Raw genomic sequence first — 15,728 nt, forward strand, 5'->3', positions numbered from 1 at the left:
CAATATTCCTAACGCTGTTCTCCCACATCCCGTGCATCCCTGAAGGGGTGGTTTTGAAGGGGCTGCATGAGAGAGCGAGACAGCGCGAAAGCTAAAGCCACCCAAAGGCAACCCCCGCCGGCGAATGCTTCATCCAGTGGCACCAAAACGCCGGCTCCCACATCCCTACCATAAGGTCAATCTCCCTCTAGGGGGAGGGGATTCGTTCGCCAATATGTCCGCACGGCCACCCACACAACCAACACAAGAAGTGCCGGAGAAGAAGGAAGGAAACGATCACCGCACCACCGTCGGTGGTCCGTCGACGGTGGCGGCGGCGCTTGTTGGGTGGAGAACCGGCGACTGTCCGGTGGGTGGTCGTCCGGACAGTCGCCGGCAAAAGGAAATTGTGGAGCGACTGAGAGGAGGACGTGAACGAAAGCAGAAAAAAAACGACGCTCCGTGAGGTGGTCCGTGAACGAGATGGAGCTATTTCGCGGCCACGAAACACAGACGCATCCACACACACACGTACAACACACGTTTGCGCGCCAAACCGCGGAATAAACCAAATACAAAATACCCCCCGGTCGTCGTCGTCGTCGTTGTTCCACCAACCCCGCAGCAGCAAAAAAAGGGGGGGGACACGGCTTTCCTCACTAAGTGTGTGTACATGGGTGTGTGTGTGTGTGTGTGCGTTCGTGTGGAGCCAACAGCAGTCCTCGCCCCCCCGGAATGAAGATGATTATTAATTTCGCGGAGAAAAAGCGCGCGCACACGCGAGAGAGAGCATGCGCATTTTCGTCGTCGGTGGTGAGTTTCGCGCGTTTCTCTCGAGCTAAGTGGGGGGATGGATGATGATGATTTTCTTCTCTGCCTGCACGGGAAACATCGACCATGAAAACGGCGACAAGCCGGGCATGCGCACACAAAAAGGGAGCCCGCCGTCTGTGTTGGCTCTGTTGGTTTCTTCTAATACGCGTCCCTCTGTCTCGCTTGCGTGATTTAGAGGGCGCGCGCAGGAGAATCCTCGTCCTCGTAACCCCCAAGAGACTATCATTCGTGTTTTCGGCTGTGGGGAGAGAGAGAGAAAACCCCACTTTCGAACACACACACACACGTACGTACGTACACGCGCTGGCGTCCTCCTCCAGGATGTCTCAATCACGGTTTTCACAGCCCATCAATATATGGTTTGGAAGGCGTTATGATGGGACGGAGCGGCGCAGGAGAATAACGATACGCCATCCACCCCCCCCTTTGGCTGCCTTTTCATTTTCCCTTTCTATTCAGCAAATGCAGGAAACACGTGCACGTGAATGCATTTCGCGGCTAAAAGCATTGGTATGACGTTGTTGCGTTCAAAACCGCGGACAGTTCGGTGTGATTTGTTTTGGATTTGTAGCAGCAATTCGTGGCCAGCTGAACGATGAAACATGCTGGGCAATTGCGTAAGGTGTTCGTTAACTTGTAAACAGAGGGACTCTGATGCTTCAAAAATTACAAACAATGACATTAAGCATACAAAAAAGCAGTGCGCTTAAAATTGGAAAGCAATGATTCACATTTTTTGAATGCCACGTGTATAAAGCTTTTCTTTCTTTTGCTCATGGTTTGAAGTAAAAGGGTCTGGTTTTCTTTTCGCCCACATTATAATCTTCCAGAGGCACATGAAGAAGCGGCAAAAATAATGCATGAGGGCATGCAGCGATAAGGCAAAAAAAAAGCGCAAAAAATAATAATTGAACACCACCGTCGTCCTCGTCGTCCTCGTCGTCGTCGTCGTCGTTGGCGATTACATTTGCGGTAAAGGAGGAGCAGCAGAAGAATGCAACACCAACAACCCCGGGGGCAAGAAACACACAACATGATAACGAAACGATGGTTCCCCAACCAAGCGCCAAAAAGCGCGCGAAATGCGAAGCGAGGAGAATCAAAAGGAGAGCCCGATATAAAAATCGCTTTGCAATTTCAATTCAATTACCGGATTCGCGCACACACACACACACACGCGCGCGCGACGACAGTCCGAGTATCGAACCGGTCGCGAAAAGCGATGAAAAATGGTACATTAAAAAAAAACCAACCCCAGCCGCACCAAAAGCTAAAATCGCGCGCGCCAAAATTCGACCAACTCCAAACCGCGCGCTCTCGTTGCTGGGCGTTGGGAGGGAGAGGGGGCGGGGGGGGGGGGGAATCGAACAAAAGCAAAACGAAGACGTCAATGGGAAGAAGCACATATCTCCTCGCCAGAAGAAGACGCGGGACAGAGGTTTGCGCGCGTTTTCCTTTTTTTTTGATTCCCAAACCCGGGGGGGGAGAAGTTGTATAGATTTTTTAATTTCCTCCCGCCACACATACACACACACACACACCGCTGGGGACACACCCCCACCCCTCTGGCATAGAATGAAGGAAGGAAAGGAGCCCCCAACAAACACACCCGCAGGAGAAGAGAACCGATCGCGCGACACAGCAGGAGGGAGTTTTTTTCTCGTCATCATTTTGGAGAACCCCACAGGCAATCGCGTTCTCTTTCGCTCTCTTTCTCAGCGGGAGATCAACGCGGCGATGGGTGAGAAGCTGGCTGGCTGGCTGGCTGATGGCGACAGGGGAAGGGGGGGGGAGGTACATGGACCATTCTTCTGACCCCTACCCCCCCATACTGTTCCCTTCTCAGACGAGCACAGTAATTCATCACGGCGGGGAGCATGGTTGGAAAATAAGAATAATAATAAAAGGGAAAACTCCCCGGGGCTGCCAGGCTGGGTTCTGTGGTTGGAGACCCATCCGTGTGTGTGTGTGTGTGGCCAGAACAGAGACGTGGAATGGGCGAGCGCGGCAAGCGAGACAATATCATCTTTGTCGCTGTGCGGGGCAAGGAAAGGGAGAGAAGTGACGCTAAGAGGGGACGGGGGGGGGGGAGTCGAAAAACCATGGCGCGCGCTGTGTTTTGTGCAATAAAAGCGAACCGACATTACACACCGATTTTCTTTCATTTCGGTTCTACCACGTTTCGGTTGGGCCTTTTCCCGCGCACCCGAGCGGGCTATATTTCTCTCTCGCTTTTTTTCCCATTTGCTTCCTCTTCACGCTCGAAAGGACATTGCCATTGCCCCTGTCGGTTCCTCTCTCCGCTCCTACCACACCACATACCGTAAAACGCTGTTCAGCATCAGTGAGCATCACCCCTCCGCCCCCCCCACCCATGCTTCTTTCAAGGGGGGATGGGTGGTGGCTGCAGCACAGCACATATATTTTATGGTCCACACCCCCCCACCCGGCATTCGACAAGACTTATTGTTCTTGCAAAACTTTATTGTTCCATTGTCTTCTTCCTTGAAGCGCACACACGCACACACACACAGCGCCACTGCTTATTTATTGTTATTTAGTTCGATTGTTTCTCTCTGCCCCAAAAGGGGTCGTTAGGAACGGTTTTATCAAGGAAGGGACGGGGGGGAACACCGTTCTCGTGTACATAAATTGATTGAATTTTCATTATTTGAAACCCCCTCCCCCTCCCCCGCTTCTCGTCACCTTCCTCTTAAGGTTCGATAAGATCTACCACTCCCCCATCACACGACGCGCGTTCGCGAATTCACTTCATCGGTGTGCGCGTGAAGCGTGTGTGTGTGAGTGTTTGGAAGAAAAAAAACGCCGGCCGGGCCCTGCTTCCCTGCGTTAGCTTAGTCTCATTTTACAGCACACATTAGATTGAGCCGCATAAAAGCACACAGCAGTTGGGAACCCGAAAGAAGGAAGAAGGGGTGTGTATGTGTGTGGCGACGCGCGCTCGTACAAAGCCATTAAGAAGTCGTTTCGCAAACGCCAACACTTCAACGACAGCAGGGGGTGGTGTTGTGTGATGGTGGTGGTGGAGATGGAATAAAAGCATGGAAAAACGTGTTGCATATGGTACAACACGCCGGGACGGTGAAGAAACGCGCACCAGAAGCGGGGCAAAAGAAAATAAAGGCACGAAAAACCACGACCCACTGTTTTATCCCCCGCCCAGCTCGCTTTCTCTCGCTCTCGCTCTCGCCGGGAATCCATACATGGAATGAGTACGGAATTGTGCGCTTCCTTATGCTAAAGAACATAACACATACGCTGCTTTGCTGCTGATGCGCGGCGCATTAGTTGTGTTGTGTTAGTGGGGTGCGTTTTGATGAAAAACAACACCACCCCCACGAGCGCGCGAACGCGACTGCCTATTTCGTGCAGCTGAACGCGAGAGATTAAAAGTCGCGAGAGAAACAATGTATCACGAGGGTTGTGGTGGGGGCTCTTTCGTGACATTCAATAGAAGCCTCATTCTGCTCCCTCTGCGGAAGAGCACGAATGGTTGATCGACATAAAGGGGGGGGGTGGCAATGGGAGGGGAGGGGGAGCAATAATCACCCTCCCTTGTTTCATCCACATTGGGGGGGGAGAAGCTCTCTTTACCAGTCTCTCTCTCTCTCTCTCTCTCTCAATTCTTTTGTTGCTTTTGCCTGGTCCCCAGCAACTCCACCAACGCCGCCCGCCACCAAATAATCTGCTGAATATGCTGAATAAGAAATCCAGCGAGTGGGGGGCCTACGGAATTAGGTGGTGGCGGCAACAAAAAAAAAAAGGCAAAACAAAACAAAACCTTCAAAACGCCGGCATAATGCGAAGGAAAGGCGGTGGGCTCGCTGGCTGGCTGGAGAGTTATTGCACCCTTCCACTTCCCTGCACACGGCGCGGTAGCATAAAAACCGGGGAGCTCCATTCCCTGCTCTCTCGGCTCTGATACCTCCTTTCCTAAAAGAAGTTTCTGTGCTTTTTTTTCGAGGCCCTCAAACATCCCTCGCTACAAAAAGGAATGATAGATGAAGACGGTGGTTGGTGGTGATTCCTAAAAGAGACGACCCGGCTCTTTTTTACTTGCTCGTTCATGTGTATGGGGCAGTCGTGTTTCCTATGCTCACACCACCATTGCTCGTTTGCCTTCTTCTACGGGGTTTTAACTCCCCCCCCCCCCCCACCAACCAGCAGGAAACGCGCGTCGTTTCTTTGTCAAATTGGACGCTTTTGTTGCTACACACAGCCGCCAAGCCAACAAAGAGGGGAGGCTATTTTCCCGCCTTCGAGGTGTCGCATCATCTACAAAAGACGATGCCGCGCCGTGGGGGTGTTCTTATCCCCCCCCCCCCCCACCCGAAAAAGGACGGTAAAGAAGAAAACAGCTCCGGTTCCAAAATATCCCACACCCATTTTTACACTTTTTGCGCAGGGTCGATTTTCTTTCCATTTTCCCAAACAACTCACTTGGTGAGTGTTTCTGGAGGAACGTTCTCTCGTTTCCTAACGGCATATGTTTTGTTTACATCTTACTTGAGCAATTGTTCACAAGACTTAAAAAACAGGCAATACCTCCTTAATTCTAATGGAAATAAACCCATACGAAACGCAGCTCATATGAGACTCATTTTTGTAAGTACTTTCAAACAGCTAAGATTGCACTAGCCTTGCTTCAGGTGGTTTCTTTACAAAAACTGTGCCTTTTTAAGGTATAAAATTTATAGTGATAGACCAAAGAATCTAATACTAGCTGCTTGAGATCTGAGTTCAATAAAGCATGACAGATTCATTATATTTTGAGCTCCATACCCAGCATAAAAGGGAGTATATATGCGTCACCACTCACGTACTGCTTCGCATGCACCACACAATTTATTAGGATTAAAATTCAAATCCACAAAAATTAATAAAACTTTGATCGATCGATCACGTATCGAATGAGTGGCTGGGTGGGTGGAGATCGATGCGGTGCGGGACAAAAGGACGAGATAATGATGCTGACTGCGACTGCGAGAGCAAGCGACACGGATGTAGAGAGGAGGATCGATTACAACAAACCGAAGCCGCACTTGTTGTTAATAAAAAAAAGCCCAACTCCCTCCAGCTGAATTACTTCTGCCAGCCAACGAGGGAAAAACGTCTCTTCGAAATGGCAATGAAAACTAACCGCCGTCGGCGCCGCCAACGACCAACCAGTGGAGCAAAATAATTTTCGCGGCAAAAGGCGGTACAGCCCGCCCTTGGGAGTGTTGTGGTGTGCTAGCGATATTCGCGGTCAAATTTGCAGTTAAACGGAGGGAATGAGACAACAACAAGAAGAAAAAAACCGCAATAGCACCGCCTCTAACCGTAGCGAGAGTGTGTCTTGCTTTGCCCAAATCGATGCAACGATGGAAGCAAGAGCGCCGCGGCCGCCATTTCGCTCGTTTCCGCGGAATAATCCGCGGCTGTGCGTGTGTCCGTGTGTGTGTGTGTGTGTGTGTTTGTGAGCCAGTGTTTGGTGACGACGAAAACGATGACGGTCGGTGCTGTACGCAACCAACCACACACCAACCAGACCACCAGCTCGCTCGCTCGCATGCTCCATCAACGAAATATTTTGTGCGTCGCGCGCTTCACTGCACGCGGCTGCTAGTGATGGTGGTGAGTGCGAGCGCGAGATATTGTGCGTAAGCGAGTGAAATAGAAAAACAAGAAGATAAAGACGAGAGGGAGCAGCACTAGCGAGTGATTTACATCATACGCGGAGCTGCTGAATAGCGGGATGGCTGCGTGCGGAGGGCATTGCCAGTGACTGGTTGCGTGCTGCACGATGCTGTTCTTCCGTCAAACATAGAGGATGCATCCTAATGCCATGCTCTTAAAATATAAACAAATGCACTGCATCCCTGAACTGAATCTGAGATATTATTCCCATGTGGAGCCAATGTTAAACACAAATGGCGGTAAAATCGTAACTTTAGCCAATCAATACATCAATGTAGCAGTCTGTTTCTTTTTCTACCCAACACTTTTAGATCAATTGAGATGATTAACGTCTCTTGGAAGGTCTGGGAAGGTCGAATATTATCTGTACTTTGTGATTTTAAAAGTACTTATCTCACATTCAGATAAGTTCTCACTAACTACCTCGTGTTCGTTAAAATGGAAGATTGTTTCCATTCTTCCTGTGATCGTGCAGTAGGAATTGTTCAAATCTCGACCAAACTTCTCTTATGTTTAAAAATCAAACAGCAACAACGCAACCTGCTCTGGCAGACCACGTTCACTCACCGGTATGTGCGTGTGATTGTTTATCAAATTCTCGTCACCCTTGCGCTCCACGAAAGCCGTAAGTAGCCCTTCAACGGAACAGATGGTGGGTTCATCAAAAATCGGCTCTCAAATCCAGAAGGAAGCAAGCGGCAACCACTGCACTCTGGACGACGCTTTCTTCGAAGCACGGCAAACCACCACCAACAAAATCGCGCGTCGTTAAACACACTCTCACTGCACTTAGCACGATAATAATAAAAAAAAAATAATAAAATCAAATAAAACGCACACGATGCACACGCTAATCTTCTGGGGAGGCTGGCTGCAGGATTCGTGGGGGATGATGCACTTTTCCAAACCGCTGCTGCTGCTGCAGGGCACGCCTCTGCTTCTCTCCTCGGTCTCTCTCTCTTTCTCTCTCTCTTTCTCTCGGTGATCCCTCGCCCCGCACTCACGCACAAGCACACGGGCTACACACACTAGCAAAGCCTCGCTCTCGATGCTGATGCTGATGCTGCTGCTGCTGCATTCGCATTCACACACGCGTGATCGACCTGTACTGACCACACTACACACACCCCAACCGAGGCTACTCTGCCCTCTGCTTCCTGTGCACTTTCACTGGCTTTAAGGAGTGGGTGATGGTTTGAGGAACCATCTACCGAATGTGAAGAAGAGAAAATAGAAACAGCAACAAATTAGCTCACTTTGCCACCAACTGGGTGATAATTCGATCACTCGCTTCCGCTCTGACGCTGTTGGGTGGTGGTGGGCAGTAAATTAATTAGAACACATGCGGTTACAACCGGAAAACGGATAAGAGGGTGTATGTACCTAGGCTAGTGGTAGCGATGGAAGGCTTTCTGTGGGGCTAACGAAAAAAAAACTGCATTTTCGCTGTGGCCCTCCCTCCCTTGCATTACTGATAATGATGCGGGTGCAGTCGCATCAACACACACACACACTCATGATGTGTATATGGAATAGGGGCGAAAGAAGTAGAGAGCGGAAATGAAGAAGAAAAAATGCGTTCTATACGCAGCCCACTCCCGTTTCGTCTCTTTGTGTACAACGAACCACACCATCATCATTGCCTGATTCCAGTAACATCAGGCTAAATGATGCTGGCGACCGCGAGACGGTGATGACGAGAGGGTGGATGTGGTGGTGGCGAACAGAACTGAATGTTTATGTGTCTGTTCCCGGGAGGGTGAAGGGGGCTGGCCCTGCTCATCCATCCATTCTCCTCTTCTCCGGCCTTCCCTTCCATGCACACAATAAAACGACTCATGGTGGGTTGGTGGTGACGACGATTAGCAGCACACACAACACCACCCTAAGGGCAAGCGAGGGTAACGCGTGAATGCAATGGTGGTGGTGCGGTGACGCGCTCTCTCTCTCTCTCTCTCTCTCTCTCTCTCTCACGCAAAGGGAAAATACCGCACGGACCCCACCCCAATCGCAACTGCACTTGTACAAACACACGCACAGGCGCGAGCACGCACCCTTTACCGTCCCTCGGCCATAATGGCTTCTTCCCCTGCTTCCCTCAGCCATATCCTCCACCCCACCCCCGGGGGAAGAAGAAGAATGCGTGTGGGGGGCGGGGAGGGAGAGAATGCATTCGGCTGCGTATGTGTGAACTCCCCCGCTGGAGTTTTCTGAAAAGGACAAACCGGAAGAAGGGATTCCTCGCAGTAAGTTGTTGCGCGAAAAACCAACATCCAAATCGCAGAAAAACCGTTTCGCACTTACATGCTGCACCCATAGAAGAAGCATACATATGTTGCTGCAGCACACCCACAAAATGCGCCTCTTCCCACGCGCGCGTATGCACAACTTAATGGCTTAAGTGGTGGGTTGAGGAGAGCAAACGCCACAACACACCTTTTTTTTTTCTGCTTATAATTGCTCTGCGCACAAAATAAAAACAGCCCCAAATTGCATTCGGCCGCACTCGGGGTGTCATTAAAATAAAATTAGACGCCCGCTTCTTCCTCCGACTGGGGGGGGGGGGGGGTTCAGGAAAATTAACATAATTGAAAAAAAAAGCCAGCCAGCCCCTAGTGGGGGGTGGAATTTACCCCGTCGGGGGTTGCACCCGTCCGTTGCAAATTACGGAAGCTGACGACGCTCGGGGTTAAAATAAATTGCAATTTTTACGCCTACTTTTCGGTGGTGTGTACCCCCCCCCCACCGCTGCTACTGTTCAGAAATAATTTTAATATTTCGCGCATTTTAAAATACATCAGTCGTCTCCCTCTCTCTCTCTCTCGTTCACGCACTGCTGCCAAGACTTCACATCAACCCAACCCAGAAGAGCAGCATGCGGGTCTTCTCACAGGCAAGTCTAGAAAGAACGAAAAATGCACACCAAAATGGACGAAAGCGAGACGACGAGCAGCGAGAGCGTGCGCGGGAGAGAAAAAGAGAAGGAAGTAATAGAAGAGGAATAGATCTTGTCGAGCCCCGCGCGACTGCCGCCTGCTGGTGTGTAAAATATAAATTCTAAATCTATTTTTAAACACACTTCCTTCGCTCCGATCCCAGTGAGCTGGGAGCGAGACGATGAGAGAGAATAAGAGAGAGCGAGAGCGAGAGTGCGAGAGGCGGGGGTCAAATTATAGGACATAAAAAAAAAGAACTAACACAAAAAGCCTTAATTAGATGAGGGGGCATGGAAAAACGAAAACGCGTGCTTTTCCAGCTACAAAAATGATAATTAATGAAGAAAAACGTTCGCCGGCGAAAGAAAGATATGCATCGAAGCAAGCGCCACTCGCCGACGAATGAATTTATGCTGCGTGGTAGCATAGGACGACACCGTCTTTTTTTTTTCACCGCCGCCTATGCACACACGCGACCGTTGCACATTTTCAAGCTCGCACACGGAAATAAAAGGGTTCGTGCGGGATTTTAGGGGGAGAAAAAGTCCTTTTTCCCGACCACGGTCAGTCGTCGTCCCATCAACGAGGACCAGCAGCAGAAAATACAGTACAGAGATGCGGTGCAAAGAATGAAACTAAAAGGAAACGAAACACCACACCCGCATGCAGACACACGCACACGAGAGGGGGGGGGGGGTGAGGTTGGTAACGGCAACGCAATTTCACCAAGCTCTCCTTCCTTCCCACCACACACCATCTATCTCAAAAGCTCCAACAACCACGCACCATCTTCACGGCGAGAATTTCTTTTCCCAATTCACTTGAAAAGCACGGGTTTCCGAGGGGGGGACGAGAAGTAAAGAAAATAATGCACACAAACACACACACACACACACATACGCATACACACGCAGCCCTAGACAGGTTTCCCTGGCGCACCAGGTTACAATCGAAAGTCAACCTCAAGCGCCCCGCGAACAGGTAAAAAGGCAAATGGCGACGCTCCTCTCTATGCACACGGCATCTCCCACGGGTAGGTAGAGACAAGGGCGAGCGAAGGTGCGAGGGACGAGAAAGCGCACCGCGGGAGGTGGAAGGCGCAGCACCAGCCTGTCGCTGTCCACCAACCAACCAACCAACCATCCCTGCTTATAGGTAAAAGTAGCAGCAGAAAGCAGCGCCGCTAGCCCAGAAAGGCACACACTGGCCTAGGTACACCATCAATAACACCAATAGCAATAGCAAGAGCAACAGCAGCAGCAATGGCAGCGGCAGTAGCAGCAGCAGCAGCACCACCAGTGGGTAATCTCCAAGCACTCACAGAACACGAAAATCCTAGACGGCGGTGCGCGGCAGAGTGTGGTGAGAAACTGCTCTCTAGACCCGCGCCGCGATCGCTTCGAACCCGGCGAGTACCCGACGCGCCGGTTCGCCCAGAGAGTGTGAGAGAGAGCGCGCGCGCAGGGAAACCGAAGCTCTGACATCAGAGCCGCGACATCTCCCGCACGCTACAGGCCGGCCGCAGCCACTGACGCTGACGATGCCGATCATCGGTCTCTCTCTCTCTCGCACACACCATTGCTCGAGCAGCGCGTGCTCTTGGCACCTAGCGCGCTCGTCCGGCCCTCACTTGCTCTCTCTCTGGCGCGCGCGCATTAAGCGCACGGCCAGGCGGAAAGCGGGCTTCAATTGACTGCCGCGCTCTCCGCTCTCACACTGCGTCTCTTGGACCGGGGCCTGGTCGCCATTGGCTGGCGCGTTGTCGCTTTCCGTTCTAGCGAAGAGGAATGCGCGCGCGAGCACGACCAGAGCGCCTCCCTCGCTCACGCGCTCACTCTCTCTGTCTCTCTCGCTCACTCTCACTCGAGCGTCGCCTACTGTTCTGTTCTCGCGTGCGCCATGCTTTGCATCGACCGAGCGGTCGGTGCGTATGCGCGAGCCCCGCGGGAAGCTCTCGCACACGTTTGCCACACGCACACACAGCGTTCGCTCTCTTTCTCTCTGGCGCGCGCACGCAGCCCACCGACCGCAGCCAGAGCGTTTTTCAGCCACTCGCGATCCGTTCGGACGCAACCGGTTCGCGACGCGCGCGCACCCCGTTCTTCTGTGCGCTCTCCTCAGCACGGGGTTTTCTTCTTCTCTTCGCTCGTTCGACGAGACGGCGTTCAACCGTGTCGGATAGCATTTTCCCTTCTCGTCGTCGTTCCCTTCTTCCCTTATGATACGCGAGCGCGCGCGCACGTGTGTGTGTGTGTTTGTGCATGCGACATTTGTACACGCACGCACACCGTTCTTTTTTTCCGCTTTTATTAGCCCCCACCACTGCAGCCGTGCGCGCACGGGAATACGAAAAGAATTTCGGAACGCAGCCCTAAAAGGGCCCTCCCGCTGCAACTAGAAAATGAAAATTATCTGCACCCCTTCCGGAAAATAATCAAAACCCAACCAACGGGAACGGCACACACTCGGGGTAGGTTTGGGAAGCTCTTTTGCACCTTTACCATTCCTTTCTGTGCGCTTTCGTTAGGGATATGCATATACGCAGCAATTGCATTTGCATTTCCCCCGCAGGGTAGGACCGGAAAGCAAAATCGGTATTGCGTGGGAAGTGCAGTCAGACCACCATATCTCTTACACGATGGCAGCCGCGAAAGAACGTACCCAGACGGTCATTGCATCCACCGAAAAGTGCTTTTTATTTATTGCACGCACATCTCTCCCCAACTTCAGTGTAGTAGACGGTCCTCTCTTGGCCGTGTCTGCGGGGGAGGGTGGGTGCATGAGAAGAAAATTCGGGTCCCTCGAGTACCGATGAAAACTCGTTCCGTTTAACGAAGGATGAGCCGCCATTGCTGTGCGCGGCAGGCGGTGGTGGTGACGACACGACGGCGGCCACAAACTCGTCGCACCAAAAACCATCCGACCTACCACCACACGTTCGCTCTTGTACGGACACGCACATGCACATTGGGTAGAGTGCGGTGCGCGTCCCTTCCTGCGCGCTGGGACATTTCAATCGACGATGGTGCTTTTTTTTCTTAAACTACTTCCCGACGCAAAGGGCGCCCATATATCCTGCCATTTCGAAGAGTCCAGGCAAACGACCAAAAAGGGGGATTTTTCTCTCTTCGTCCTGAGGAGACGGACTCCTTCTTCTCCTTCGGAAGGGTTTGGCTTTCATTGCATGGTGTAAAGGACCTCTCTCTCTCTCGCTCGTTCGTTTTGATTCCTTTTCTAACAAGTGCACATCGGTGGACGCCCGCATCGAGCATCGCCTGCGAGCATAACCCAGAGCAAACACTTTCCCATTCACACACACACACACGCGCGAGAGAGAGGGCGCGCATGCTTTCCACGCCGGGGCCAAGAAGGCGAAGAGAATCGCCGGGAATTTTACTGCTGGCCGGATGGCGGCACCTTCTACTCGAAGGGCTCGGCAATGTAAACACACGGCCACACACCTACGGAATCAGGGAAAGGGGGAGGAAGACCGTCGCGATGGGTCAAGATTTCTCCCATTTTTTTTTCTTTTCCCCTTTCGAAGGGAGGAAAAAACAGGCGCACCCTTTGCTGCAAACGGTCGCGTCGATATCGTGCAAACGAGACAACATTTACATCACCGGCACACACGCACGGTGCACTTTGTGGGAGAAGAAAACCTTCGCAACTGAAGCCACGTTGAGGAAGTGTGGCGAAATAATAGTGTCCTTGGACATAGTGCGAGAAAAGCCCATAACAGGACGTTTTTTCATTAATTATTATCTCACGAATGCAGTACACAGTAACGCAGCTTCAAAAATAAATTCTAAAGTTGAAAAAAAAACAAAAATACCGACTTCCTTTAGACTAGGAAAAAAAACAATAATCTCTGACATGCGTGACATATGTGCGTTCATCCTTCCGTCAACGCGGAATGTCAAAATACTCATTACAATCAGGTGGAATGCTACAGCCTGCTTCGATACAAATAGTTGCAATTTGTTTTTTCTCCCTGAAATACATCCAAAAGTCTACGGTGCATCCTGAGAGAAGCATTATACCTGTTTCTTCAGCCCGTAGCCATAGTTCATGAAAATTGCATAATGAAATAGAAACGCGCCAAAATCGAACTCCCGCGCGAAAGAAAGTGAAAATTCCACCCGACTTTGGCGGCGACTTCGGGTCATAGCTCTTCCTCGTGCATTTCACTGCACATAACAGCATAATGACCGGGAAAGGAATGTAAAACCCTCGCAGCACCTTACTCCTTTGCTCCTAAAAGCTATGCTGGAGGACATCCCTTGACAGCGCAGATGGAAAAGAAGGACGCATTACATTCACCATGCCCTTTCTTAGATTGAAAACATGTCCTACGATGCACTGCGGAGGCGCCCTTCAGGAAATAAAAAAAAAACATCCACCTTCTGTTTTGAAGAAAGAACAGAGGGCGACAAGAATCGGTGGTGACGGCGGCGATCAAAAGACATCGCCGACAGAGGCAGAAAGGGCTGCTGTCTTTGGTTGGTGGTTGAAATTTTCTCCAGCACAGCAACATTCACACATAACGCTCCCACCAGCCGAAGGGTTCAGCAGCTCCCCCAGCACCGCCGACGGGGCACGGGCGAACTAAACTCGCGGGCCTGCCTCACCATGTCCTGGAAAGGAACCGGCTTCGATGGACAGAGACGGCGAACGGAACCGTGCGAAGGTTCACACCGTTTGACGGCTAGACGCGAGCGCGCGCGCGCGCGATGAAAACGTCAGAAAAGGGCGGAAGTATTGCACGCTGTCCTAGCAGCCATGTAAAGGCGCACGTGTGCGAGAGAGCAAGAGCACACGATTGGGGGGCTCGAATTGTCGCCATCATGATGGAACCCTGCCGTACCCAAACCATCACCTCCAATCGACCGAAAAACAGGACGATGAAAGCAGTCGAGGGCTGTTCCGCGGAATTTATGCACTCTGTCGCACGCGCCACCCTGCGAGGAGGTGAACATCACACCAAAATACAATAAACTTCACGTATTTATGCTCCCGTATGTCATCGCCGCGTGCTGCCGTCTGATGCGCACGATCGAAAAATACACCCGAAATGAGGCGCGCGAGACACGAGATTGGTCCTGCCGGCAGGCGAGAAGGAGAGCAAAAGAGCTCCCCCTTCCATCAGGAGCTGCAGGCACGGGAATAAAACGGTGACGAGAAAAATGACCGGAACAGGGAGCGAAAAATCGAAGCAAAAATAAAATTTAACACACATTTCAACTTTCGAAAACGTGGCCTCCGACAAACCTCAGGCGGGAATCAAGTAAATACCCCCCTACATACACACACAGCAAGCAGATATGGTTATAGGAAAAACATTCTTCATTCTGTGCATTAACACGCGTTCATCGCGAGGCGGCGTTTTTTTTGTCTTCCTTACATCAGCTTCAGTCTAGCAGGCGATTTGCGGGCTTTCATCGCCACCTTCGATCGCAGGAATCGCACCGTGGTGTGAATTTTGCTCGCCGGGCGTTAATTATTTTACCGGAACGAAGCCCACGCCACCCGAGACTCTGGTAGAGAGGGCTTTCACACAGGCAAATAGTAAGGACGTGTGAATAAACTTTAGCATACGCAAGAACACGCCTTTTGCTGAATCACCACACAAAACGACGGGCCTTTGCTGGGCCTAATTTTATGGAATTTTGCAACAACAAAAAAAACACACACTCCAGTATCGTCACAGCACGTGCACGCCACCACCAGATAGGTGTCCTTTTTCCCCCCCGGCCCAAGTCACACTGCACAGCACTGTCGGAAGCGAAAACTAATCCGGGAGAATGTGGCCGTTTCACCATGCGCCAATATTAATTTGTTTACGCGCCCCACGAAACCGCGTTACCGATGCCGATAAGATAAATAAAATACACTCGAAACGCTCTCTATACGGTTGCATTTTAAGGCGCGAAAACGCACGTCAATATACCGGTGGCGGGGCCAGTCTTTTAGTCGCCAACCGAAGGGAAACTACACAAGGACGCGCGGAATTTCCTCCCACGAAACGGCTAAATCCACGTGTGGAAAGTTCACTTTTTCCTGCTACTGTCTGCCTGCGTTCGAAACAACCGTAGAGGCGATACCAGCAACCACCGTCTGCGTCGGTGTCCTTGAGCCGGTGGTGGTGTACAACCTGCACTTCCTTCTTTCGGCACTTGACCCTAAAAATTTTCCTTCCGCTTTTCCGGAAAATTTCACCTGCACCCTTTCGCGCCACCTTGCTTTTACGGGTGTACACCCCGAGAGGAAGCCTGGCGCGTC

This window comes from Anopheles nili, chromosome 3, assembly GCF_943737925.1.
Source record: "Anopheles nili chromosome 3, idAnoNiliSN_F5_01, whole genome shotgun sequence".
Lineage (NCBI taxonomy): Eukaryota > Metazoa > Arthropoda > Insecta > Diptera > Culicidae > Anopheles > Anopheles nili.